Genomic DNA, 26,461 nt, shown 5'->3' with positions numbered 1-26,461 from the left:
CCCTAACCATTGTTGTCGGCGAAAACGTTCACTGTTGCTATTCCATTGCCGCCGACGACGACGGACCGTGGCTATCGCTGCTGCCGTTCGTGGCTAAAAAAGAACGAACCTCTCCCATCTCCTTCTCCATTTCTGTTCTGGTGCTACGTCGTTGTTGCGGTTCCGACGATTATTCCGCCGCCGCCCTTCCGTTCGACTGCCACACGCCACCACAGGGGTGGCCGAGATTGGGTGCGTATTCAGTGATGGATAATCATATTTCAGTGTTGTGTGTGTGATTTTCAGGCGTAAAGATGCGTGTTTCAGTCGATGGGTGGGTGTAGATGGCGGAAATATGTAAATAACCACCATGGCAGCCAACCATGGTGGCTGCCGCCATGTTACATCCTTTTGCCGACACCAGCCACCGTGAGAGGTGGTTGTGTGTGTGTGAAATGATGTTATGTGCGTGTTTATTTCAGTTGAAGTGGTGTTTGGGTGTTTCTTGGCCGAACGTCCCGAGATAAGCCACCACCACCACCGTGAGGTGGTGGCTGTCACCTCCAACCATCCCATGCCGCCATGAGGGTGGCTGAGTGTGTGTGTGTGTGTGTTCATTTGTATATTGTGTTGTACAATTGTATTTTGGCCGGAATAATTAAGGAAATCCGTCACCACCACCGTAAGGTGGTGGCCGCCGCCGCGAGCCGCCGTTGACCACCACTACCCGAGGTGGTAGTGGGTGGTGCCCGACTTAATTAACAATTAATTAACCTAAAAGCTTAACAAATGGACTAATTGGAACGCGATTGGGTTGGAAACCCTAATAGGGTTTAGAAAACCCTAATTTTTGGATATGTTAATTTGGTATTTTCGGGACCCGCATGTTTGGACCATTGGATTGGAATTATAAATTAATCCCGACCACATTGTATGTTTAACCAGTTGAGTGATGGACTTAATGGATTAAGTCCTTAATGGGTTAAGTAAGAACACTTAACCCTAATCGTCATTTTATGTGAAAACCCTAATTTTGCTTGGGCCTTTCTATTAGGCTTTGGTGATTGGGCTATTGATGGGTCATCCAAGAACAAGTATACAAACTAGAATATTTGGATGGGCTTTAGGGTAAGGCCCATGTGAGGGGTTTGGGCCCAATTTGGAAAATTGGGTCATAGACGGGCCATAATTGGGCCTTGATGATTATGAGACATTGGACCATCGGAATGCCAAGTGTTGGGACTAGAATAAATGGTTGGGCCTTAGGGTTAGACCATGTAAAGGTTTGGGCCCAATTTGGAAAATTGGGCCATATGTTGGGCTTTGGTTCATTGTTTGCCTTTTGGGGCCTTTGGATTGGGCCTTGGGCTTGAATCAAGCTAAGTTGGGGGTAAAGTAGTCTTTTACCCCAAGCATGGACTTATGGTTATGACTTGGAACCCAATTATTAATTGGGTGTTATTTTGATGTTGACAGTTCGGGAATCTGTCATCCAGCAGCTAGATTTTTATCCGTGGGACTTCAGCAGTGTGAGGTGAGTTACCTTCCTGTAGAAGTGGGTCGAAGGCACCAATGCCGACCTACTAGTAGTTGTTTATAGTTAGATAACTGTCTTTGTGATAATTGTCTGGTATGCCACTATGTGTTATGATTTATGTGCTAGTATGTTATGATATTATGTGATAGTGGTAGGGGGTAAAAGAGACCCCGTATCCGGTCGATAAGACCGAAGGGGTAGGTCGGGCACCCAGATATGCCTGGCAGTATGATTATGTATGTTATTATGTGGTAGTGGTAGGGGGTGAAATAGTCCTCGTAACCGGTCGAAAGGACCGAAGGGTAGGCCAGCACCCAAATATGTTAGGCAGTATGTGATTTATGTGTATATGCTAGGGTATTATGTGGTAGTGGTAGGGTGAAATGGTTCCCGGTTACCGGTTGAAAGAGACCGAAGGGGTAGGCCAGCACCCAGATATGCTAGGCAGTTACCGGTTGAAAGAGACCGAAGGGGTAGGCCATCACCTAGATATGCTAGGCAGTTACCGGTTGAAAGAGACCGAATGGGTAGGCCAACACCCTGATATGCTAGGCGGTTACCGGTTGAAAGAGACCGAAGGGGTAGGCCAGCACCCGGATATGCTAGGAAGTATGTGTATTGTATGGTATGTGGTATGATGGGGGAACTCACTAAGCTTCGTGCTTACGGTTTTCAGTTTTGTTTTCAAGTACTTCTTCTTCAAAAGGAAAGGAGCCGACATGATCGCAACGCATCACACTATGTTTTCCGCACATGAGATCTTTGGGATTATACTCTGATATTGTTTCATTATGACATTTTTTGATTATTGACATACTTGTTTTTGATATGGGATGACATTTTGGATGTTTTTATACTATTGATTTTATAATAACTTAATTAAAAATGAAATTTTTGGTCTTGAATTTTGGGATGTTACATGTTGGTATCAGAGCCTTGGTTTGAGGGATACGGACACACCTTCGGGGGTGTCTGGACTCAAATTGAGGGTTTGAAAGATTTTTACAAGAAAATAATTTTTCTAAAATTAAATAAAGAGTTTTTGATAAAGAACAAGGAGTGTGATGCGTGCAATCAGTCGAGCTCAAGTAAGTTTTCCCCAAGATACCCATATATGTTATGTTATGTTATGTTATGATATGAATTGAGAAAATGTGAACTGCATGCTAGATTAGGGCTAAGGATCTTGAAAGGATGCCTTATATTCCTACTGTATGTGCTTGTAGATCTGCATGCTAGTACTGATCAGTCAGTGATAGGACGACCTGTTTAGTTTATGCCTGATTGTTTGAGCTCTTGAAATTGTCTGTTAGTATGGTTCATATAGTTGAATAGAATGGATTGATTGGAGTATGTTGGTTAGTTTTTTTTGTTATCCGAATGCTGCTTGCTTTGTGCTTTGTGGGACTCTTAGTAATGTGAGCTAGCTATTAAGTGAATATGCTAAGTCACATGTGGCACAGGCTGGATAATCTCAGAGTAATGGACTTGGCCCTATTTCACAACTCTCGTCTGAGTCCAACCGTTCTAGGATTGAGTCTTTTACTCGACGGATTATCTGATCTTTGTTGCATGTGACTATATTCATGAGGTAGCTAGTTGACATTACTGGGAATCTTTCAGCAGCCTAAGACTGGGTGGGTTCGGGAACCTAGGAAAGCCTAGGATATGCTTCAGTGGGTTAGTAGTGAGGTTTAGTGAGACTTGGGTGCATCAGTTTGAGGAAGTGACTTGGAGGATTCGGGAGGATTGCTGAGGAAAGTATGGATAGGTGTGGAAGGTAGTATTGGGCCCGTACTACTGAAAGTACAGAATCCATACTCAAATTGGTGAGAGTCTTGGAGAATCCGAGAAGCTTCGTCGAGGAGAATCCTTGAATATGTTTTGATCAGTGGTTTTGTGGTTTTTCAGTTTGGAGATGAGCACTCAGGGAGGCGGTTCTGGTTCAGAATTAGGTCTTGGCTCAGGTGGTGAGCTAGTCAGGGGAAGGATTTTTAGATTTTGAGTTCGTGTTGGATTGAGGAGATGGAAGGTGTTTTCCGCACTAGTCCCTACCCCATAGGAGCCAAGGTTCGGTTCTCCTTGGATATCCTGTATCGGGCGGCAAGGAGCTGCTGGGAATTGATTTCACGATCTATTGCACTTTTTGAATTGGAGACTATGTCTTGGGAGGAGTTTGTGACCCGATTTGGGGCAGAGGATGTTCCAGATGTTGCAGTTCAACCTTTGGCAAGTGAGCTAGTGAGCGTGACAGGGTGTAAGACCCTGAAGGATATGACTTCCAGAGTTCGAGGATGCGAGATGTATTTGGAGCACCTTGGGAAGAGAGAGTCGTGCCTGGTGCGTATAGTACAGAGTCTTGGGAAGAGACCCAATAATTCTGATCATTGGGTGAAAGGCCAGCAGAGCCAGAGTCAGTGCAGCACGTACGGGAAATTGCACAAGGGAGTTTGTCATTCCAGGGGTCTAGGCTGCTACAAGTGTGGCGGGGTTGGTCATGTCAGCAGAGATTGTTCTTAGGAGGCAAGCCCGTTATGTTTTTACTGCGATCAGGTGGGCCACAAGAAGGCTGACTGTCCAAGGAGGAGGGCAAGAGCCCCAGCAGATAGGAGTCAGGCCTTGCAGGGTCAGACATGAGAAGTCGGAACTCCAGCAGGTGATGTTGCGGGTATGTATCTTTGCCTTCTTTCAATTTTACAATGTTGTGGGAATTTTGTTGTGTTTTGGAATACTGTAGCAGGTTGAGTAAGTGTATCCCTGGTTTATTTTTTTGCTCCTGATGGGGTATATCTTCAAATATTGTCATATGCCATTTGCATACCGTGAATTACTAGTGGTTAGTGTAAGGTTGTTTCCCTTTTGCTGGTTTGGGGTGTTCAGTGTTTTCTCGGTTCATGGTACAGATCGGTCAGGGGCATTATGGGAATGTCTGCGGTCAGTATCAGCAGGATGGTTATTCAGCATCGTCAGGGCTCGGTGGTTAGTAGTTGATCTTGGAGTGACTATTGGAATCACCAAGGGAAATGGCTTATTGCTAAGGTATTGGTTGGAGCATCTGTCGTTGAGCTTCAAGATTTGAGTGCGGTATCATTTTCAAGCATCAGGGGCTGTCGATTACGTTGGGATTCAGGAAGTGTCATTTGGTCTTTAGAAGTTGTGTGGTTTTTTGGGGTTCAGGTAGTGATGGAGCACTAGCATTGGTAAGCGTTGGTTACCATCGGATCTCCTGTTAGAAAGCAAAAGGGGATTGGGAATCCTTTAATTCTTATGTGTTGTGAAGATGTAGTCGAATCTAAGTGGGGGAGAATCGATCAGGTACTTAGGAGCAGAAATAGGAATGAATCTAGGATGAGTTCGCATCCCCGTCAGGGAGGAAGGCAGTCGAGTGGCCGTCTAGGTTGAGGATTGTGTGAGTTGGGAGTTCAGAAAATGTTCCAACATTTGGTACACGCTTTCCTTGGCATCAGATAGCAAGTTTTGGGGACCAAGTTAGAGGTTCAGTTAGGACTCAAGTTTAGTTAAGTGTTAGGTCGAGTGTGTGTTCGACCCAGGATGAGAATAGTTGGATTGGTGGTAAGACCAAGGTTGGCAGATAGTGCTAGAGTGTTGTAAGTCTGCGGGTGTAGCTGTAGCATTCATAAGGTTGGCAGATAGTGCTAGAGTGTTGTAAGTCTGCGGGTGTAGCTGTAGCATTTACAAGGTTGGAAGATAGTGCTAGAGTGTGTAAGTCTGCGGGTGTAGCCGTAGCATTCACAAGGTTGGCAGATAGTGCTAGAGTGTTGTAAGTCTGCGGGTGTAGCTGTAGCATTCACAAGGTTGGCAGATAGTGCTAGAGTGTTGTAAGACTGCGGGTGTATCCGTAGCATTCACTAGGGTGGTAGATAGCATGGGAGTGTTGTTAGATCGCGGAAGGAACAGTAGTACCCACCAGTTCTGGTGCAGCAGTGAGGGCGTGGTAAACCCACAGATTGGTTTACGGATTTCCCCATATGAATTAGACCGGGTTGAGCCAGTGATAAGGCCGTAGGAACACCACTGCAGTCATGGGATCAAGGAAGCGATGGACCATTTAAGGTCGTTTGTGATATAAGGCTACCATTGGTCATGTAGCAATCACTTTTAGACTTGGATTTGGTGACGTCAGGACTCGACATATGGACCCGATCAATTAGATCAGAAGGTCGTTAGAGCCACAATGACAAGATGACTAGTGGCAACTATAGACAGATGAGGATTTCGGAAGTCGCGAGGGGCGACTGTACGAGATCCTTTGCCTCAGTATCCAGGTAGGAACTCGGTATTTCAGATGACTGGCAAACGAATTGAGACCAGGGAGGCCTCGGTGGATTTTGGAAAGTAGCAAGTTGCCAGCATACTGTTTCAGTCAGTTTCAGTGTTTCGGGCAGTATTAGTGTTTTAGGATTTCATGTATGGATGGAGTACCTGATTGCTTGGGTTATGCTAAGACACTCACACCGAGATTAAATAATCCCAAAGTAATAGATTTGAACCTATTGCGCAGCTCTCGTCTGAGTCTAACCGTTGCAGGGATGGATCTTCTACTCGAAGGATTATCTGAGCTTGGCTAAGTATAAGTGATCTACAGGGATAATTAGGTATGTGATTGTGTTTTCTAGTGGGAACCTCCAGTTATTAGAAGTTGAATAGTTAGTTGAGAGATAAGTGGACTGGACTCATCAATAATGATTCAGTGTGGGCGGTCTGTCAGGGAGTCAGACCATCTCGAGACTACAGATTCAGACGGAGTAGATGTGATCATGTTGCAAGGAATTCGTTCATCTTCGGGTTTTAGAACCTTGCGAGGGATGGTTTTGGTTGCCGTGGAAAGGATAGGGTATGCTTGTGGTTGCGGCTGTGTTGCTCAAGTTGTTTGGCGTGTCAAGAGTGGTAAGGAATGATTTCGAGGACGAAATCTAATTGAAGTGGGGGAGAGTTTTAACACTCCGTTTGAAATTAAAATAAAATAAGTAAATAAATAACAAATTCTAAAACCCCGAGATGTAAATTATATTTTATTTTATAATATTGTAGCCAAAATCAATAATTATTTAGCAAGGTGTTGGCTTAGGGGAGTTAAACATCATAATTTTGGAATTTGGGGATTAAAAGTGTAAGTCCGGATTGGTTTTGTAAAGATTTTCAGAAGTCATGGAGTGTTTGGTAAATGTTGGACTTAAAATTTAAGGATTTTGGAAGCTAAGGGGCTGAATGGTAACATATGGATTTAAGTTGAAAATAATTTGTAGAGGAGGGGCTTTTTAGTTAAATTTGGACTTAATTAGAAATAAAAAGGAGAAGGAGGGACCGATTGTGACATTATTGGATGAAGTTTCATGGAGTCGGGGTATATAACCCGTCACCCTCCCGGTAACCCTGACCCTAACATTAAGAGTCAGCCGCCACCTTCTTTCTATACCTCCAGCTGTCGCTATCGGCTCCGACCACCGAAGCCTCCACCACGAACCATTACTGCCGGCGAAAACGTTCATTGTTGTTGTTCCATTTCCGCTGATGACGACGGGCCGTGGCTGTCACTGTCTCCGTTCGTGGCTAAAGAAGAACGAACCTCTCCCATCTCCTTCTCCGTTTCTATTCTGGTGCTATGTCACTGTTGCGGTTCCGACGACTATTCCGCCGCCGCGCTTCCGTTCGACTACCACACGCCACCACAGGGGTGGCCGAGATTGGGTGTGTATTTGGTGATGGATAATCATATTTTGGTGTTGTGTATGTGATTTTCAGGCATAAAGATGCGTGTTTCAGTCGATGGGTGGGTGTAGATGGCCAAAATATGTAAATAACCACAATGGCAGCTAACCATGGTGGCTGCCGCCATGTTACCTCCTTCTGCCGCCACTAGCCACCGTGAGAGGTGGTTGTGTGTGTGAAATGGTGTTATGTGCATTTTTATTTCAGTAGAAGTGGTGTTTGGGTGTTTCTTGACCGGACTTCATGAGAAAAGCCACCACCACCACCATAAGGTGGTGGCTGTCACCTCCAACCACCACCTGCCGCCACGAGGGTGGCTGAGTGTGTATGTGTGTGTGTGTGTGTTATTTTGTGTGTGTGTTCATTTGTATATTATGTTGTACAATTGTATTTTGGCCAGAATAATTAAGGAAATCCGTCACCACCACCATAAGGTGGTGGCCGCTGCCGTGAGCCGCCGTTGACCACCACTACCCGAGGTGGTAGTGTGATGTTGCCATATTTATACATACGTTTGGGCAATATTTGAATGTATTTTATACATAATTTTGGTTATTTGCATGGAATAATGATACTTATAGGATTAAATTGTATTTTGCAGCCAAAATAAGTCATTTTGAAGAATAAGGACTAAAAGTGGAAAAAGAAGAAACTTTGGAGGCTTGGAGGCTAAGGAAGAGAAAACCCACGGAGAAAGTTGTATCCACGTCGTGGATATCTCCTACACGACGTGGAAAGGAATAGGTCTGAAGATAAGTGCACGCAAAGTTGGAATCCTTGCCCGATAAGGATTTGTCTATGTCCACGACGTGGAACACTAATCCACGACGTGGAGGCTAATCTTATGAAGAATATAAATAGGACTTGATCCCTACGGTTTTGAGAGGTGGCTGGTGCTAAAGAAGTTCCAGGAGAAGAAAATTACAGAGTTCAAAGGCCTGGAAGTTGGTTTACATACCTAGGAAGAAGGAGAAGTTCATAATTAGCTTAATAGTTCGGTACATTTAAATAGGCCTTTGAATATGATTTGTATTAGTTTATCTGTTAGCATGTCCAGCTAAATCTAGCTGCTTCTGTTAGCTAGATGAAGCTGGAACTCATGGTTTTAATACTTTAGCTTTGATTTACTTGTTAGTTATGACTTGTGTTTGATTGATTGAACCTAACATGTTTGATTTAATATTTGATTGCTTTAAATTATTGTTCTATGTAGTTAGTGAATATGAATCTGTATGAATTTGAATACCTAATAATTCAGTAAACACTAGGTTATTAGAGCTAAGATCAAACCAATCTTAGATAAGTAATTGAACTATTGAATTAAGCTGTGCTAGAGAACACATATTATGACCGTAAGTGTGTTTTTTCAAATCAATCTTACATGGCTCCAATTCCATTTAATAATTGATTATGTGTTAACTATTGTGTGACCATACATAGATTTACATGAATTAATTAATGTTAGTAAATTTAGAACTGAATTGCTAATACTATCTTAATTGGTAACCAACAATAATTGTCATAACTAATTTATAAACCATTGAGGGAAAGTGGATTCGAACTAACAGAAGTGTTTTGTTTATTGATTGAATTTGTGTTAAAGAATTAAGTTTTTCTAAACTTGCAAAATTAGATAAAACCCCTTCCTTTATTAGAAATTAGGTTAATTTAATAGTAGGTAGATAAATTAGTTAAAACTATTCCCTGTGATTGACACCCGACTTACTCAAACTATTCTATAATTTGACTAGGTACACTGCCTAGGTGCATTTTAATTAGTTAAGTAGTTAGGTTATAAATTTAAAATTAGTAGGTACTTTTGTGCACATCATAGTGGGTGGTGCCCGACTTAATTAACAATTAATTAACCTCAAAGCTTAACAAATGGACTAATTGGAACGCGATTGGGTTGGAAACCCTAATTAGGGTTTAGAAAACCCTAATTTTTGGATATGTTAATTTGGAATTGTCGGGACCCGCATGATTGGACCATTGGATTGGAATTATGAATTAATCCCGACCACATTGTATGTTTGACCTAGTAGAGTGATAGACTTAATGGATTAAGTCCTTAACGGGTTAAGTAAGAACACTTAAACCTAATCGTCATTTTATGTGAAAACCCTAATTTTGATTGGGCCTTGAGTTGGGCCTTTCTATTGGGCTTTGGTGATTGGGCTATTGATGGGCCATCCAAGAACAAGTATATGGACTAGAAGATTTGGATGGGCTTTATGGTAAGACCCATGTGAGGGGTTTGGGCCCAATTTGGAAAATTGGCCATAGACGGGCCATAACTGGGCCTTGATGATTATGAGACATTGGACCATCGGAATGCCAAGTGTCACACCCCCAAACCAAGGATGGCGGAAACGTCCGGGGGTGGAGGACTTCATGTATAATATCACAACAACGAGTATAATAGTGTTCAAAGTAAATACAACCATCATAAATATAATTGAAAAGGTTACACCATAGTATATGTTTACATTTTTCAAAATCAATTACATTATGATAACAAAATGATCTGTTTGACGATTTAACGTCCCATCCTCAAAATGTTGTTGATTTCCTGTTTCACTGATTTCCTAAGAATACAAGTAGTTTTGAAAAGTGTCAACAATTAAGTTGGTGAGTTCATAAGAGTTTTCTTTGAGGAAGAAGCCGTTTTCCTTGTAAAAGCGATAGAGTATAATTCCAGAAAATCCAATATTTTCTTTGTTAAGAGTGAAATGAACGCTCCTATGTTATGCGATAATGTACCCTAGAAAGACCCGCAGATTACTTCTATAATCACCCAGCGTATATAAGTTATATAAAATTTAAGTTAAATAAACCGTCGAATATAATGGGTCTGCCCTAGGTCCACAACCAAACAAGGAACAGGAAGTAAGGCGGGCCCACCAATTCTAAGTCGATTGTGACTAGATTCTTATATAACTCTAGCATATACACTTAGCAATTATAGCTGAAGTCTAACAATTCTAGATGAAACGTAGTGTTAATAGAAATGTGATTCCAAAGAAAATCCAATATTTTCCTTATAAAAGTCATGTAGTCCTAAATCCCAGGACGGAGAGTATGAGTGTGTTTTATACTTATAACGTGTTTGTAGTTTTAAATAGATAAAACCTCTTTTAAAGTAGAATGTTCCCTGTAAACTTGAAAGATTGTTAACTCCCTATGTGAGTCGTTATAACCATACTACAATCGGATGACCTGTTACAACGTTTTTCAGACGTTAAGATTTGTTATGACTTTTGTCACCCGTAGACCTGCAGGTCCCGCTGTAGCTAGCAGCAAGGTGTGGGGTGTCAATCCCAATATAGATCTATACACAATTATCATGCTCTCCCTACAAGACACTCTGGTTATAACTTACAGGAATTTGAACCCGTACTCTAAGAGTACGATGAGTGAATTGTCTCACAACTTACGTTAACTAGTTTACATATGGTTTGAGTATAAAGCCCCTTCCGTGGAAGAAGTGAAATCACCTTTTATGAAGATAAATTAGTGATATGAATCCATAAACTATTACTATTATAGTTTATCAAGTAGCATATGAAGAAACCCATTTGTGTTGAGAGTAAAAGCTTTTTCATGTAGAATGCTTTTATCGTAAAATTCATAAACTATACTTATTGTAGTTTATTATATGTGCTCGAAATAAATGAAGAATCCTTATCATGAATGACTAAATTTCTGTTTATGATGATAAACTAACAAGAAATACATTCAACCTTTAGAACTTATTGTTATGCACTTTGCTCAACATACTACAAAGTGTTGTTAATATTGTAAGCTATGTAACTAGTTTTTAACCTTTCTGCCTTGTTTTAAAAATATCATAGAAAAATCATACGAAGTCGAAAACTGAATCCGTAAACTCTGAGAGTTCATAAAATGTGTCTAGTTTATTCATAATTTTTATTATGATTTTTAGAAGTCTTTAACTTGTGTGAAAACGTTCATATTCACATACTGGTCCGAATTCGTTTTTGAAATGATTGGCAGTTTTGTAAAAATCACCATACATTGTAGAAAAATCGTATGGAGATGTGCAAGTAGTCATTTTAAAGGTATGTACGTGAACTATTTGCATATTAAACAGTTTTTAAAGATATTAAGTTTAAGATGGTCAAATCAGTCCGTGAATAAGACTCAACTTTTCTGATGAAAGCTGTTGTTTGAGTTTAGTTGCGTTTTTTGGTATTTTTAACTTGTATTCCCCCCCTCCCCCCTAAAACTTGAAGAAAACGTGAAAATGTAGGGGTATAAACTCACCTTGAGTGATTTTAGTAGATGGATGATGAAGAAAAGAAGTGTTCAACTCAAGAACACTTGTGAGATACTTGAAGATTCGAAGATCCTAAGCACAAATATGACGATATTTGTATAAGAGATTCATGATTTGAGTGAAGGAGTGTAGAGTATTCAAATGTAGGATGAATTTACTTACCAACACTGAAGTGAAAAGCTCAAGAACAACCTTGAAATCTCGAGTTCTAGAGAGGGAAAGTGTGTGAGAGAGAGAGAGAGAGGTGTTTGCTCTTTGGTGAGAAAGTGAGTAAAGTGGAAGGAGAGAGAAGATTTTCAGCTTGTGGGTGAACCTTTACAGCTGGAGGAGGGGTGTCAAAGGACAAATAGTTGACTAGGTAGGGGGAATAGTAACTGAGGGTTGTGCTATGAAGGTATGGGGGGGGGGGGGTTGCTTGTGTCATACTCTAGATAAAGTCAACACTCTATCACAAAATCTAACATAATAGATTTTATTCTTGGACAAGGATTTCCCCCAAAATATAATTAAAAAATGAATATTTAGGGTCTTATATGCAAAAATATGAGTTTAGGTGAAAATCCCGCATTAAAATCACGAAAAACGGGCTCAAAACGGAGTTGGGGTCAAAATCCGGGAAGAAAAAGGGAAAATCCGAAGTCTGGCCGAAGCTTTGGTCTTGAGAGGGTTAGAACCGAAGGCTGGTTCGATTGGTGTATTGGAACCGAGAGGGGGAGGTTTCGGTCCGAGCAGGTCTCGCATGCGAACACATCAGAAGAGGGACCGAAGGTGCACTGAACCGAAGGTGAGTTCGACCCTATAAGAGGAGTTCGGTTCTAAGAGGTTTCGGGTCTAAGAGGTTTCGGTTCTTAAGGGAGGTTCGGTTCCTAAGAGGTTTCGGCTCCTTAAGAGGGTTCGGCTCCTTAAGAGGGTTCGACTCTTTAAAGCTGTTTTTCGCATAAACTTCCGTTTTCGAGCGGTTTTCGACTGAATCAAGGGTTGGGATGCCCCGAGTGATTATAAAAAGTTGAGAGAGATTTTGAGAGAGATTTGGGAGAGATTTCACATACTTGGAGAGATTTCACATACTTGGAGAGATTTGGGAGATATTTCACATACTTAGAGAGATTTCACATATTTGGAGAGATTTCTCATACTAAGAGAGATTTGGGAGAGATTTCACATACTTGGAGAGATTTGGGAGAGATTTCACATACTTGGAGAGATTTGGGAGAGATTTCACGTACTTGGAGAGATTTCTCATACTTGGAGAGATTTGGGAGAGATTTCACATACTTGGAGAGATTTCTCATACTTAGAGAGATTTGGGAGAGATTTCACATACTTGGAGAGATTTCTCATACTTAGAGAGATTTGGGAAAGATTTCACATACTTGGAGAGATTTAGGAGAGATTTCACATACTTAGAGAGATTTGGGAGAGATTTCACATACTTGGAGAGATTTGGAGTAGAGAGAGATAGAGCGAGAGAGGTTTGAGAGAGACTTCGTTTGTGACATTTTTGGATGTTTAGCTTCGCCACGCAAGGTTTGTAAACCTCGTTAGGCCTCGTTATGAATGTTATACGCCCCCGAGGGGTATGGGATAGTGTTTTACCAATTAGTTCCATCACTTATCCTGATTAGGGTTTGAGTATTCTCAACATATGGATTTTTCAAGTGATAACTTCTTATTAAAATAGCGAGTTGTACGGTAGTAACATAATGTATACCCTAATATGCAAGGTTGATTGAGTTGACCGGTTTGACTTGTTGATTTTATTTGACTTTGACTTGACCAGAAATTGACGGTTGTCACATCATCCCCCCGTTAGAAGGAATTTCGTCCCGAAATTAGCCTTTTGACTAGGACTACAAGAGTTTGGGGAAAAGATGTGGGTACTTTTCGTAGCACATGGAATTGATATGGTAAGGACCAAGCCATCTTTCGTTAATTGACGACGTTTGAACATCTTATTGTAATTGGTGTTAGGTCGATTAAAAACTACAAGTGATTGTTTCGGGGTGATGGTGTATTCTATGAATATGCCTTTATGCTCCCCGTCTTATTCTTGCTATTACTACTATGAATATTTTATAATGTAGTTAGCGAGTACTAGTATTACGAGTGCTTCAACAATTTGTGATGAAATTTGCAATATAAGTCCCACCAGATCTTTTACAATCGCTTGGTGTAAACTAGTCGTATATCATTAAGATTGCAAGGGCAGTCGAATGAGTGACTCCGCCTTAAGCCCACAACCAAACAAAGAACAAGAAGTAAGGCGGAATTATACATTCTAAGTCCATAGAATCTTAATGATATATGGCCATAATGTTTACACTAGACATCATAGATTCACTAGTAAAAACCATGCGTTTTTATATAGATGATAAGACTTATTCGGGTTTTGCCGTGTTCTCGAGATTTATGGTTGATATACTTTAATCGATGCTAGTTTTAGTAAAAAAAAAAATTTAATATAAACGTCGATGTTAGAAACACGTACAAATATTTACGGGCGGTTCCAGGGTGGTCTCTCCTGCAGTGATCATAAGCACCCTTCCACCATCACCGGCATTCCCTGCTCTTGGGCAGTCCCTTTAAAGTGTCCCGTTTCGCCGCACTCGTAATAGGCTGGGCTTACTCCAGTGCCAAGGACCTGGTTGATGGGTTGTGCTGGTGCCTTACAGAAATGGACAGTGTGCCCCTTCCTGTTGCAAATTTTGCAATGCATCTCCCGGCAAACCCCAGTGTGATGGAAGCTACATTTGTTGCATTTCGGAAGGGTTCCAGCGTATCGATTTATGGGTGCTGGTGTGGCATGGGTTGTGGCAGCATGAACAGCAATGATATGTTGCTTCTTAGGGTAGTCCTGGGCCGGTTGGCCCTTCTTGTTATTCCAAAACTTCCTTTTGTTGTTTTCCCCTCTTTCCTGCTCAGGGGTGGTTGTCACGGTGTCATGGCTGGCACTATGGTCGATGAGTTGTTGTGCCAACTCCTTGGCACTGTCAAAGGTAGTTGGTCTTGAGGCCAACACGTTATCTTGAATTTGGGGGGGGGGACAATCCCCAGAGGTATCGCTCCAACTTTTTGTCTTCCGGGGTGACCATAGCGGGACAAAGGAGTGCTAGATCACAGAATCAGACGGTATAGGTTGCAAGGTCAGAGCCTGTCATCTTGAGGTTCCACAGTTTTTGCTCTAGCTTTTGCACCTCGCCCCTTGGGCAATAATCTTTCAGCATCATTGCCTTCAAGTCCTCCTAGCTTATCGAGTTAGCCACTGTAAGCGTCAGTGACTTAACGTGGCTGTTCCACCAAGTAAGGGCCGGGCCGGAGAAAGTGCGAGCTGCGAATTTGACTTTGTTCGCTTTGGGGCACGCACAGATCTCGAAGACAGATTCGGTCTTCTCGAACCACTGCATCAAATCGATGACTCCCACGCTACCATTGAACGAATCGGGTTTGCCATTAGTGAAGTCCTTAAAGGAGCACTCTCTCGAACGCCCTTGGCTATCTCCTTGAGTGGAGTTATTAGTACCGCTCCTTGTCCTCCTGGAACCATCAGTGCTGATTTGGGACATAGCAGCTGCCACCACGGCCGCGACCGCAGCTTGGAACATAACAGGATCATATTGGGGAGGCGGCGGTGGTGGATTTGTTTGCGTTTCGCCAGTGCGTCTAGCAGACCTACGAGGCGGCATCTTTCTGTTATAGAATTTCAAAGACGAAATGAGTATAAGTCTTTTAGTGATGGTTATAGTCGGGCGTCGTAAAACTAGGTTATTAGTTTTCAAGTATAGTATTTCCCGATTTTTCGAATGTGGCAGACAATTCATAGTAGAGGTTTATATAAACAACTTATGAATTTAGTAGTAATGACTCGAATGTAATCTTGTAATCTTTGTTCCACGCCTGATCCACTCCCAAGATCACTTGGCATATACCAATTGTGTATAATTAAGGTCCAATAGGCTGTTGAACTTAATGAGTCTGCCCTAGGTCCACAACCAAACAAGGAACAGGACCTGAGGCGGACTCATCATTTCTAAGTCGATAGTCTCTTAATTACTCATAATCTTGAGGTATACATTAAGTAATTAGAGTCACCATAAGCAAATCGTTTGTAATACCGGTTATGAAATACGTGGTAAACTCCCAATGAAATAAAATGCATGCTAATTTTATTGATATACTCTAGTTCATAGAGTTCAGGAAAGTTTGACCCTTATATTAGGTCTATATTTCGTTAGTGTAAGGAAAAACTTTGACGACAACACGACCCCTTGAATAGTGTAGTCTCTACATTTGAAGGTCGAATTTATGTATATGACGAGGCAATGTTCAAATGCACGCCATGAGTTTGAGTCTGTAATGGTATGTCAGTAGTGTACACACTACTCGTGGCGCGTGGTGTTTCGTGGGCCATAGTATGAAGACATGAAAGTCTGCATTGTCCTATCCTCTGCTCTGGCTTCTGTTATTTGATGTCCTGCTTTTACCACGCATTTTTTCTAACGCTGTTTGACATTCCCGATACTCCCTAATCTCGGCTCGAGTTGCGGTCACTTCCCCCTGAAGGCTTTGATGTGTTCTTTTATCTGTTCGTGGCCTCCATCCAGGTGACGAAGGCGAATTGAGGTGATCTTGGTGGTAGCGCCAACCTCCATGATTTCGACTGATCGCTGCTCGTGTTTGTACGCTCAAGTGAGTGATGCGGCGTATTATGACAAGGAGAGCCTTGTCTACTAATCCTCCTCTGTTGAGGTTGTAGAAGCCTCATCCATGTCATAGGGAGGGTGTTAACCTTGTTCCTAACTCCGTCTCTGTAAATCTACGACTTATTGAGGCGTCGGACCATGGAAGCCTCGTCGGGGTCTTCTCCCATTTCTTCTTTTCCTTTGTTTTCCTTCGGTTTCTCTTCCTCTCGCTCCTCTTCCGAATTGTCTTCGGGGTCTTCCTCTATTATTTCTTCAGGATCCTCTTCGAATTTCTCTCTGATCCAACCACTATTTTCCTGGTTAGGAAGAATAGGGTCTCTTGGTAGTTGAGCTCCCGTCACGTTGCTCGTGCGAGAATAGGAGTAGAAGAGATAATTAATAGACGTCTAATCATATAATTACTTATAGGGGGTAATCCTTATTAGTCACGTCTATAATCACATAGTACATACCAGTCATACATAATCTGAGATAGAATAGACCTTCGAATAAATGACTCTACTCTAAGTCCACAACCAAACAAGGAACAGGAAGTAGAGAAATAATCATAGATTCTGAGTCTATAATATCTTTAATTATGTATAACCTTAGTGTATGCACTCAGTCATTATAGACCTACTAATAGGGGTCTTTAGTTTTCACATGAGTTGGTTATAGTATCACCAAATACTCCCATAGTATTTTAATGTTTGTCTTATGTTTTCAATGTTTCTTTGTAGATAGAGTTGGTAAGTTTTTAGACTTGTTGCAACACCACAACCATTCCCGGGCATATGCTAATCACTTCTGGGATAGACATAGTTGATCAGGCTATGTCATTCCCAGACCTGACTATACATCCCCAAGCCTACTTGTGCCGTTCAACAATCACCACTTTTGTTTTGTTCTAGTATGATGCTGACCTGAGTATGTATGCATGCATGTATACTTTTAACAAGAAACTATTTATTTCTAAAAGTATAGTCATTTGAAAATGTTTAATCAGAGACTTTAATCCCAATGCATTTATAGTTTGTATATCTTATGTGGTTCGATATACTTAGTTCACTATAAACAATGCTCGGATACCAATCTGTCACACCCCCAAACCAAGGATGGCGGAAACGTCCGGGGGTGGAGGACTTCATGTATAGTATCACAACAACGAGTATAATAGTATTCAAAGTAAATACAACCATCATAAATATAATTGAAAATGTTACACCGTAGTATATGTTTACATGTTTCAAAATCAATTACATTATGATGACAAAATGAACTGTTTGACGATTTAACGTCCCATCCTCAAAATGTTGTTGATTTCCTGTTTCACTGATTTCCTAAGAATACAAGTAGTTTTGAAAAGTGTCAACAATTAAGTTGGTGAGTTCATAAGAGTTTTCTTTGAGGAAGAAGCCGTTTTCCTTGTAAAAGCGATAGAGTATAATTCCAGAAAATCCAATATTTTCTTTGTTAAGAGTGAAATGAACGCTCCTATGTTATGCGATAATGTACCCTAGAAAGACCCGCAGATTACTTCTATAATCACCCAGCGTATATAAGTTATATAAAATTTAAGTTAAATAAACCGTCGAATATAATGAGTCTGCCCTAGGTCCACAACCAAACAAGGAACAGGAAGTAAGGCGGGCCCACCAATTCTAAGTCGATTGTGACTAGATTCTTATATAACTCTAGCATATACACTTAGCAATTGTAGCTGAAGTCTAACAATTCTAGATGAAACGTAGTGTTAATAGAAATGTGATTCCAAAGAAAATCCAATATTTTCCTTATAAAAGTCATGTAGTCCTAAATCTCAGGACCGAGAGTATGAGTGTGTTTTATACTTATAACATGTTTGTAGTTTTAAATAGATAAAACCTCTTTTAAAGTAGAATGTTCCCTGTAAACTTGAAAGATTGTTAACTCCCTATGTGAGTCGTTATAACCATACTACAACCGGATGACCTGTTACAACGTTTTTCAGACGTTAAGATTTGTTATGACTTTTGTCACCCGTAGACCTGCAGGTCCCGCTGTAGCTAGCAGCAAGGTGTGGGGTGTCAATCCCAATATAGATCTATACACAATTATCACGCTCTCCCTACAAGAGACTCTGGTTATATCTTATAGGAATTTGAACCCGTACTCTAAGAGTACGATGAGTGAATTGTCTCACAACTTACGTTAACTAGTTTACATATGGTTTGAGTATAAAGCCCCTTCCGTGGAAGAAGTGAAATCACCTTTTATGAAAATAAATTAGTGATATGAATCCATAAACTATTATTATTATAGTTTATCAAGTAGCATATGAAGAAACCCATTTGTGTTGAGAGTAAAAGCTTTTTCATGTAGTATGCTTTTATCGTAAAATTCATAAACTATACTTATTGTAGTTTATTATATGTGCTCGAAATAAATGAAGAATCCTTATCATGAATGACTAAATTTCTGTTTATGATGATAAACTAACAAGAAATACATTCAACCTTTAGAACTTATTGTTATGCACTTTGCTCAACATACTACAAAGTGTTGTTAATATTGTAAGCTATGTAACTAGTTTTTAACCTTTCTGCCTTGTTTTAAAAAATATCATAGAAAAATCATACGAAGTCGAAAACTGAATCCGTAAACTCTGAGAGTTCATAAAATGTGTCTAGTTTATTCATAATTTTTATTATGATTTTTAGAAGTCTTTAACTTGTGTGAAAACGTTCATATTCACAGACTGGTCCGAATTCGTTTTAGAAATGATAGGCAGTTTTGTAAAAATCACCATAAATTGTAGAAAAATCGTATGGAGATGTGCAAGCAGTCATTTTAAAGGTATGACCCTGATCTATTTTCATATTAAACAGTTTTGAAAGATATTAAGTTTAAGATGGTCAAATCAGTCCGTGAATAAGACTCAACTTTTCTGATGAAAGGTGTTGTTTGAGTTTAGTTGAGTTTTTGGTATTTTTAACTTGTATCCCCCCCCCCCCCCTAAAACTTGAAGAAAACATGAAAATATAGGGGTATGAACTCACCTTGAGTGATTTCAGTAGATGGATGATGAAGAAAAGAAGTGTTCAACTCAAGAACACTTGTGAGATACTTAAAGATTCGAAGATCCTAAGCACAAATATGACTATATTTGTATAAGAGATTCATGATTTGAGTGAAGCAGTGTAGAGTATTCAAATGTAGGATGAATTTACTTACCAACACTGAAGTGAAAAGCTCAAGAACAACCTTGAAATCTCGAGTTCTAGAGAGGGAAAGTGAGAGAGAGAGAGGTGTTTGCTCTTTGGTGAGAGAGTGAGTAAAGTGGAAGGAGAGATGAGATTTTTAGCTTGTGGGTGTACCTTTACAACTGGAGGAGGGGTGTCAAAGGACAAATAGATGACTAGGTAGGGGGAATAGTGACTGAGGGTTGTACTATGAAGGTATGGGGGGGGGGGGTTGCTTGTGTCATACTCTAGATAAAGTCAACACTCTATCACAAAATCTAACATAATAGATTTTATTCTTGGACAAGGTTTTCCCCCAAAATATAATTAAAAAATGAATATTTAGGGTCTTATATGCCAAAATATGAGTTTGGGTGAAAATCCGGCGTTAAAATCACGAAAAACGGGCTCAAAACGGAGTTGGGGTCAAAATCCGGGAAGAAAAAGGGAAAATCCGAAGTCTGGCCGAAGCTTTGGGCTTGAGAGGGTTAGAACCGAAGGCTTTTTCGGTTGGTGTATTGGAACCGAGAGGGGAGGTTTCGGTCCGAGCAGGTCTCGCATGCGAACACATCAAAAGAGGGACCGAAGGTGCACTGAACCGAAGGTGAGTTCGGCCCTATAAGAGGAGTTCGGTTCTAAGAGGTTTCGGGTCTAAGAGGTTTCGGTTCTTAAGGGAGGTTCGGTTCCAAAGAGGGTTCGGCTCCTTAAGAGGGTTCGGCTCTTTAAAACTGTTTTTCGCATAAACTTCCGTTTTCGAGCGGTTTTTTTCTAAATCAAGGGTCGGGATGCCCCGAGTGATTATAAAAAGTTGAGAGAGATTTTGAGAGAGATTTGGGAGAGATTTCACATACTTGGAGAGATTTCACATACTTGGAGAGATTTGGGAGAGATTTCACATACTTAGAGAGATTTGGGAGAGATTTCATATATTTGGAGAGATTTCTCATACTTAGAGAGATTTGGGAGAGATTTCACATACTTGGAGAGATTTGGGAGAGATTTCACGTACTTGGAGAGATTTCTCATACTTGGAGAGATTTGGGAGAGATTTCACATACTTGGAGAGATTTCTCATACTTAGTGAGATTTGGGAGAGATTTCACATACTTGGAGAGATTTCTCATACTTAGAGAGATTTGGGAGAGATTTCACATACTTAGAGAGATTTCACATACTCGGAGAGATTTGGGAGAGATTTCATATACTTAGAGAGATTTGGGAGAGATTTCACATACTTGGAGAGATTTCGAGTAGAGAGAGATAGAGCGAGAGAGGTTTGAGAGAGACTTTGTTTGTGACCTTTTTGGATGTTTAGCTTCGCCACGCAAGGTTTGTAAACCTCGTTAGGCCTCGTTATGGATGTTATACGCCCCCGAGGGGTATGGGATAGTGTTTTACCAAGTAGTTCCATCACTTATCCTGATTAGGGTTTGAGTATTCTCAACATATGCATTTTTCAAGTGATAACTCCTTATTAAAATAGCGAGTTGTACGGTAGTAACATAATGTATACCCTAATATGCAAGGTTGATTGAGTTGACCGGTTTGACTTGTTGATTTTATTTGACTTTGACTTGACCAGAAATTGACGGTTGTCACACCAAGTGTTGGGACTAGAATAAATGGTTGGGCCTTAGGGTAAGACCATGTAAAGGTTTGGGCCCAATTTGGAAAATTAGGCCATATGTTGGACTTTGGTTCATTGTTTGACTTTTGGGACCTTTGGATTAGGCCTTGGGCTTGAATCAAGCTAAGTCGGGGGTAAAGTAGTCTTTTACCCCAAGCATGGACTTATGGTTAGGAATTGGAACCCAATTATTAATTGGGTGTTATTTTGATGTTGACAGTTCGGGAATCTGTCATCCATCAGCTAGAGTTTTGTCCGCGGGACTTCAGCAGTGTGAGGTGTGTTACTTTCCTGTAGAAGTGGGTCGAAGGTACCAATGCCGACCCAATAATAGTTGTTTATAGTTAGATGATTGTCTTTGTGAAAATTGTATGGTATGCCACTATCTGTTATGATTTATGTGCTAGTATGTTATGATATTATGTGATAGTGGTAGGGGTGAAATAGACCCCGTATCCGGTCGATAAGACCGAAAGGGTAGGTCGGGCACCCAGATATGCCTGGCGGTATGATTATGTGGTAGTGGTAGGGGTGAAATAGTCCCCGTAACCGGTCGAAAGGATCGAAGGGGTAGGACAGCACCCAGATATGCTAGGCAGTATGTGATTTATGTGTATATGCTAGGGTATTATGTGGTAGTGGTAGGGGTGAAATGGTTCCCGGTTACCGGTTGAAAGAGACCGAAGGGGTAGGCCAGCATCCAGATATACTAGGCAATTACCGGTTGAAAGAGACTGAAGGGGTAGGCCAGCACCCAGATATGCTTGGCAGTTACCGATTGAAAGAGAGCGAAGGGGTAGGTAAGCACCCTGATATGCTAGGCGATTACCGGTTGATAGAGATCGAAGGGGTAGGCCAGCACCCAGATATGCTAGGCAGTATGTGTATTGTATGGTATGTGGTATGATGGGGGAACTCACTAAGCTTCGTGCTAACGGTTTTCAGTTTTGGTTTCAGGTACTTCTTCTTCAAAAGGAAAGGAGCTGACATGATCGCAGCGCATCACACTATGTTTTCCCCACATGAGATCTTTGGGATTATACTCTGATATTGTTACATTATGACATGTTTTTATTATTGACATACTGGTTTTGATATGGGATGAAATTATTGATGTTGTATACTATTGATTTTATAAGAACTTAATTAAAAATGAATTTTTTGGTCTTGAATTTTGGGATGTTATATTTTAATATTTAAAGGGCCTCATTTTTTTTTGTCTAGGCCTCAAATTAGCTTGGACCGACCCTACGTATATCCGTGGTTTGCACATGAAATAAAGTTAAATAACTTTTTATTATATATTATTTTGAATTATTACTTTGGTTAATTAATTTAAAAATATCTTATTTGCTAAATTTTAAATTTCAATCATAATTATTATATGTAATATCAACAATCGTGTCAAGATAACATAATATACATTTTTATATTAGTTTTAATGATTAATATTGTTATTTAAGTAGAAAACTACTTTAAAAATTTTGATTATTTTTTAATTTATTTGACATTTTTTTTGTATTGAACATAATATTAAATTAACAAGTCTATTAGATTAATAATTCAAAAAATTATAGAATTAAAAAGTTGTTTTACATTATATCATATCAACAAGCCATGTTAGAATAAAAAATAATTTTAAAATTAAAGATAACTTAGGGGCTGTGTGACAACCCGAAATTTCTATCTTGTAAAGCCATTCAATTCAATCAAAAGTCAGACTTGTTTCTGCTATCTTCTAACATTGTTAAGGGCCTGTTTGAGTGTTCTAAGCCTAGTGCATTCAAGGATTAAGTGTTAGGAAGTATCTACTAGAGTTCGTTGTGCATCATTCAAGCCAAAAAACTCCATTACTTGGAGTTTACGGCCGTAAACTAGAGATTACAGCCGTAATCTCTTGTTTGGCCGTGAACTCCACCCTTAAGGGTGATATTCCTTCATTTTCCTTCACTTCTCACACTCCCAACTCAAGAACACTCAATTCTCTCTCAAGTATTATCAAGAACGCTTCTATTTCTCGACAAATTGTAAGTGAATCTTTCTATGTTAGTTGATATCCTTCTTAATCTAGTAAAACCCTATGCTTTCATCCGCGAATTCATCTCTTTTGGGTTAGATCTTCAAGAACACCAAGAACACACACTAGTTCTTTGGGCCGTGAACACCCCCTTCAAGCTTCAAAACGTAAGTATCCTTTCCATATACTAGTTATCCATTAGAAGCTCTTGAAACACGTCCAAGAATCGACCACTTTAGATTGAGCATCAAGAGTTTACGGCCATAACATCTCCCTTGGCCGTAAACCCTTCTCATGATCTTCTTAGGACATAATCATCAATGGCCGTGAACCACATGGCCGTAAACATCAATGGCCGTGAACCACATGGCCGTAAACATCAATGGCCGTGAACACATGGTCGTAAACACATTGGCCATGAACACACCTAGGCCGTAGACACACCATAGTGTGGCCGTGAACTCCCTTAACCCAATCATATGTGATTGGTACACTCCATTGTGAGTGATTCCTAGTCCTTAGGGATGTTTCCAATACATGATTAGTTGTTATATACACTAATTATATATATATATATATATATATATATATATATATATATATATATCATTATATGCTTATTAGGATCTGTTTGTGCTCAAGGCTTCACTTGACACCTAGCAATCCTATATCGATCTTACATTCGAATCACTCACTACAGGTGAGTTTATACCCCTTAACTTATCTTTTAAATGATTTTAAATGCTTTTATGGGGGGGGGGGGATACAAGTAGAAAACATTATAGTTATTGTATCAATCACATGTGATTAATAACTATCAAACAAGGGGATTTTTTTTTCTTCAAAACTGTGTTATCAAACAAACTGTTTCAAGTCGTTTTATAAACTCTTTTATATGTTAAACTCTTTATCATTTTACAAAACTCTTTTAAACTTATATATTGTCAAAATCATGTCTATATAGATATAGTTATATAAATAAGGTTGAAAGGGCTTAGGACTGATAACTCACCTTATTTCCTGTTCCTTGTTTGGTTGTGGACATAGGGTATCGGTTGTTTGTCCGAGTGTCGTTTGAATCTTAGTTATATATTATGTATATGTATATAGATATAAAAGTTCTTCCATTCAGTTCAATACCTTTGGGTAGCAAAGGTGTACATACATGATCAGTCATTCAAACAACAGTACTAGTAAACTATAATAGGTATAGTTTAGGAAGTTACTACTTACTGTTTCTAGAACAATGAAACTTACAAGAGTCAGTTCATACATGAGTTAGTTCAAACATACTATACACTAGAACAGAGAGAACATACTATACACTAGAACAGAGAGAACATACTACACTAATACAATAACAAAGATAACATTAATGTGAGCCACTACTTCATGGCACGACAATATACTGCTATGTCACGTTTTGTAACCAAAGTCTCCTGGAGGGAGAGCATGAATTTATGTATAGATCTATACGGGATTGACCATCCTACACCTTGCTGCTAGCTACAGTGGGACCTGCGGGTCTACGGGTGACGAATGTCATACCATTTCGACGTCTTTGATCGTCGTGTTTACTAGTCAAATCAAGTATGGTTATAATCTCATCACATTTTACCTTAATTAAACAAACTGATTTAAGGTAGTTAATACATCTGTAGTTACTTATATACAATACTACTATACATCTTCATTTCCCATTACAATCATATAGTGATCTTCTCACATAAATGGTAATGTAAACTATCTTCTGGTAATAATAGTCATACTTGGGAAAAATACTCACTTTTACAAAAGAACAAACTTACAAAACAGTCGGGTCTTGGTAGAAGACTACTTTAGTAGAAAATATAGGATTTTCTAGGAAGTATACAAACATTTACATCAATCACTTACAAACATTTACATCAAACATTTACAAACACTTTCATCAAACTCTTATAACAAACAATGACACTAAAATACTTATGAACTCACCAGCTTAAATGCTGCTCTACACTTTCAAAATAACTTGTATTCTCAGGTCACCAGTAGACAGGTACCGATGACCAGGTTTTGAGAAGACGAAGCACGTTCAAGACTCGTCTTTTATTTTTTATTCATATTTTGGTGTCTTTCAAGCTATACAAAGAACACACTTGTATTAAATTATATTATTAATGTCATGGATGATGTTGTTGCTTGTTTTACTATTATGCATTTTTATGATACTGTACATGACGTCCTCCGCCCCCGAACGTTTCCGTCGTTCTGGTTTGGGGGTGTGACAGATTGGTATCAGAGCTTTGTTTATAGTGAATTGAGTATATCAACCCATAAAATATATACAACTATAAACACAACGGGATTAAAATACTCTGACCAAGAGTTAATACTTATAAATAATAAAATATTTAACTAAAGTATACATACAAGCATTCATACTAGGATCAGTGTCGTACTAAAACAGAACAAAAGTATTGCGGCTGTTGGACAACACAAGTAGGCTTGGGGACATATAATCAGATCTGGGAGTGATATAGCCTGATCAACTATATCTTTCCGAGAAGTGATTAGCATGTGCCTAGAAATGGTTGTGGTGTTGCAGCAAGTCTAAAAACTTACCAACACTACTACAATGAAAACTTTAGAACAAAACATAAACTTAAAATACTATCGGAGTATTTTGTGTTACTATAATTACTTATGTGCAAACTAAAAGGTCTTTATTAGTATGTCAATAGTTGTTGAGTGGATACGCTAAGGTTAAATGTGACTAAGGTGTCATAGACTTAGAATCTGTGATCTTTGCTTTACTTCCTGTTCCTTGTTTGGTTGTGGACTTAGAGTTAGGGTCACTTATTCGAAGGTCTATTCTATCTTGGTTACATGTGACTGGTATGCACTACGCAAATGTTGGAGTAACTGGTAAGGATCATCCTATAATTATCTTAAGTAGTACATCTTTTAACTATTTCTTTTACCCCTATTCTCGTGTAGATAACATGGCTGGATTCCATCCCCACGGCGACCCGTATTTTCCCAACCAACGAAATAGTGGATGGCTCGATGCAGAGCCGGAAGAAAATCTTGCAATTCCGTTGGATGATGACCTCGCAGAAGACTTCCCTGAGGATTCTGACTCGGAGCCAGAAGTCAATGATCTACCCCAAGCAGCTCCAATCCCATGTCCTAACCCTCGTCCGGCTTTTCAAGGCCCGACACCTCAGTGGGCTGAGAACTTGGATAGGTGGAGCCGCGAACAGGGTCAACCCTTACCATACAACGGAGACAGAAGCTTCTACAACATAAGCAAGGGATGATCTGTAGACAGAATTCTTCCCATTTTGGTTTTCCGTGTGGCCCGCAATGTTGAGCTGGGAACGATAGCC

At 39.9% G+C, this 26,461-nt stretch overlaps 1 long non-coding RNA gene across 2 annotated transcripts; it reads left to right on the top strand.

The window, feature by feature from the left end:
- The first annotated feature begins 22 nt into the window (after positions 1-22).
- LOC145168781 (uncharacterized) lies at positions 23-22,168 on the top strand. 2 transcript variants are annotated; one of them, XR_013742089.1, is made up of 3 exons: positions 23-231; positions 1,456-1,513; positions 22,031-22,168. It is a non-coding gene; the product is annotated as an uncharacterized LOC145168781 (long non-coding RNA). The 2 variants fall into 2 exon arrangements; XR_013742088.1 differs by lacking the exon at positions 22,031-22,168 and adding an exon at positions 7,848-8,290.
- The last annotated feature ends 4,293 nt before the right edge of the window (positions 22,169-26,461 follow it).

Source organism: Lactuca virosa, chromosome 4, assembly GCF_052849685.1.
Source record: "Lactuca virosa cultivar CGN04683 chromosome 4, Lactuca_virosa_CGN04683_v6, whole genome shotgun sequence".
Classification (NCBI taxonomy): domain Eukaryota; kingdom Viridiplantae; phylum Streptophyta; class Magnoliopsida; order Asterales; family Asteraceae; genus Lactuca; species Lactuca virosa.
Note: the sequence above shows the minus strand (reverse complement) of the source record. Positions and strands in the feature narration are given on the sequence as shown.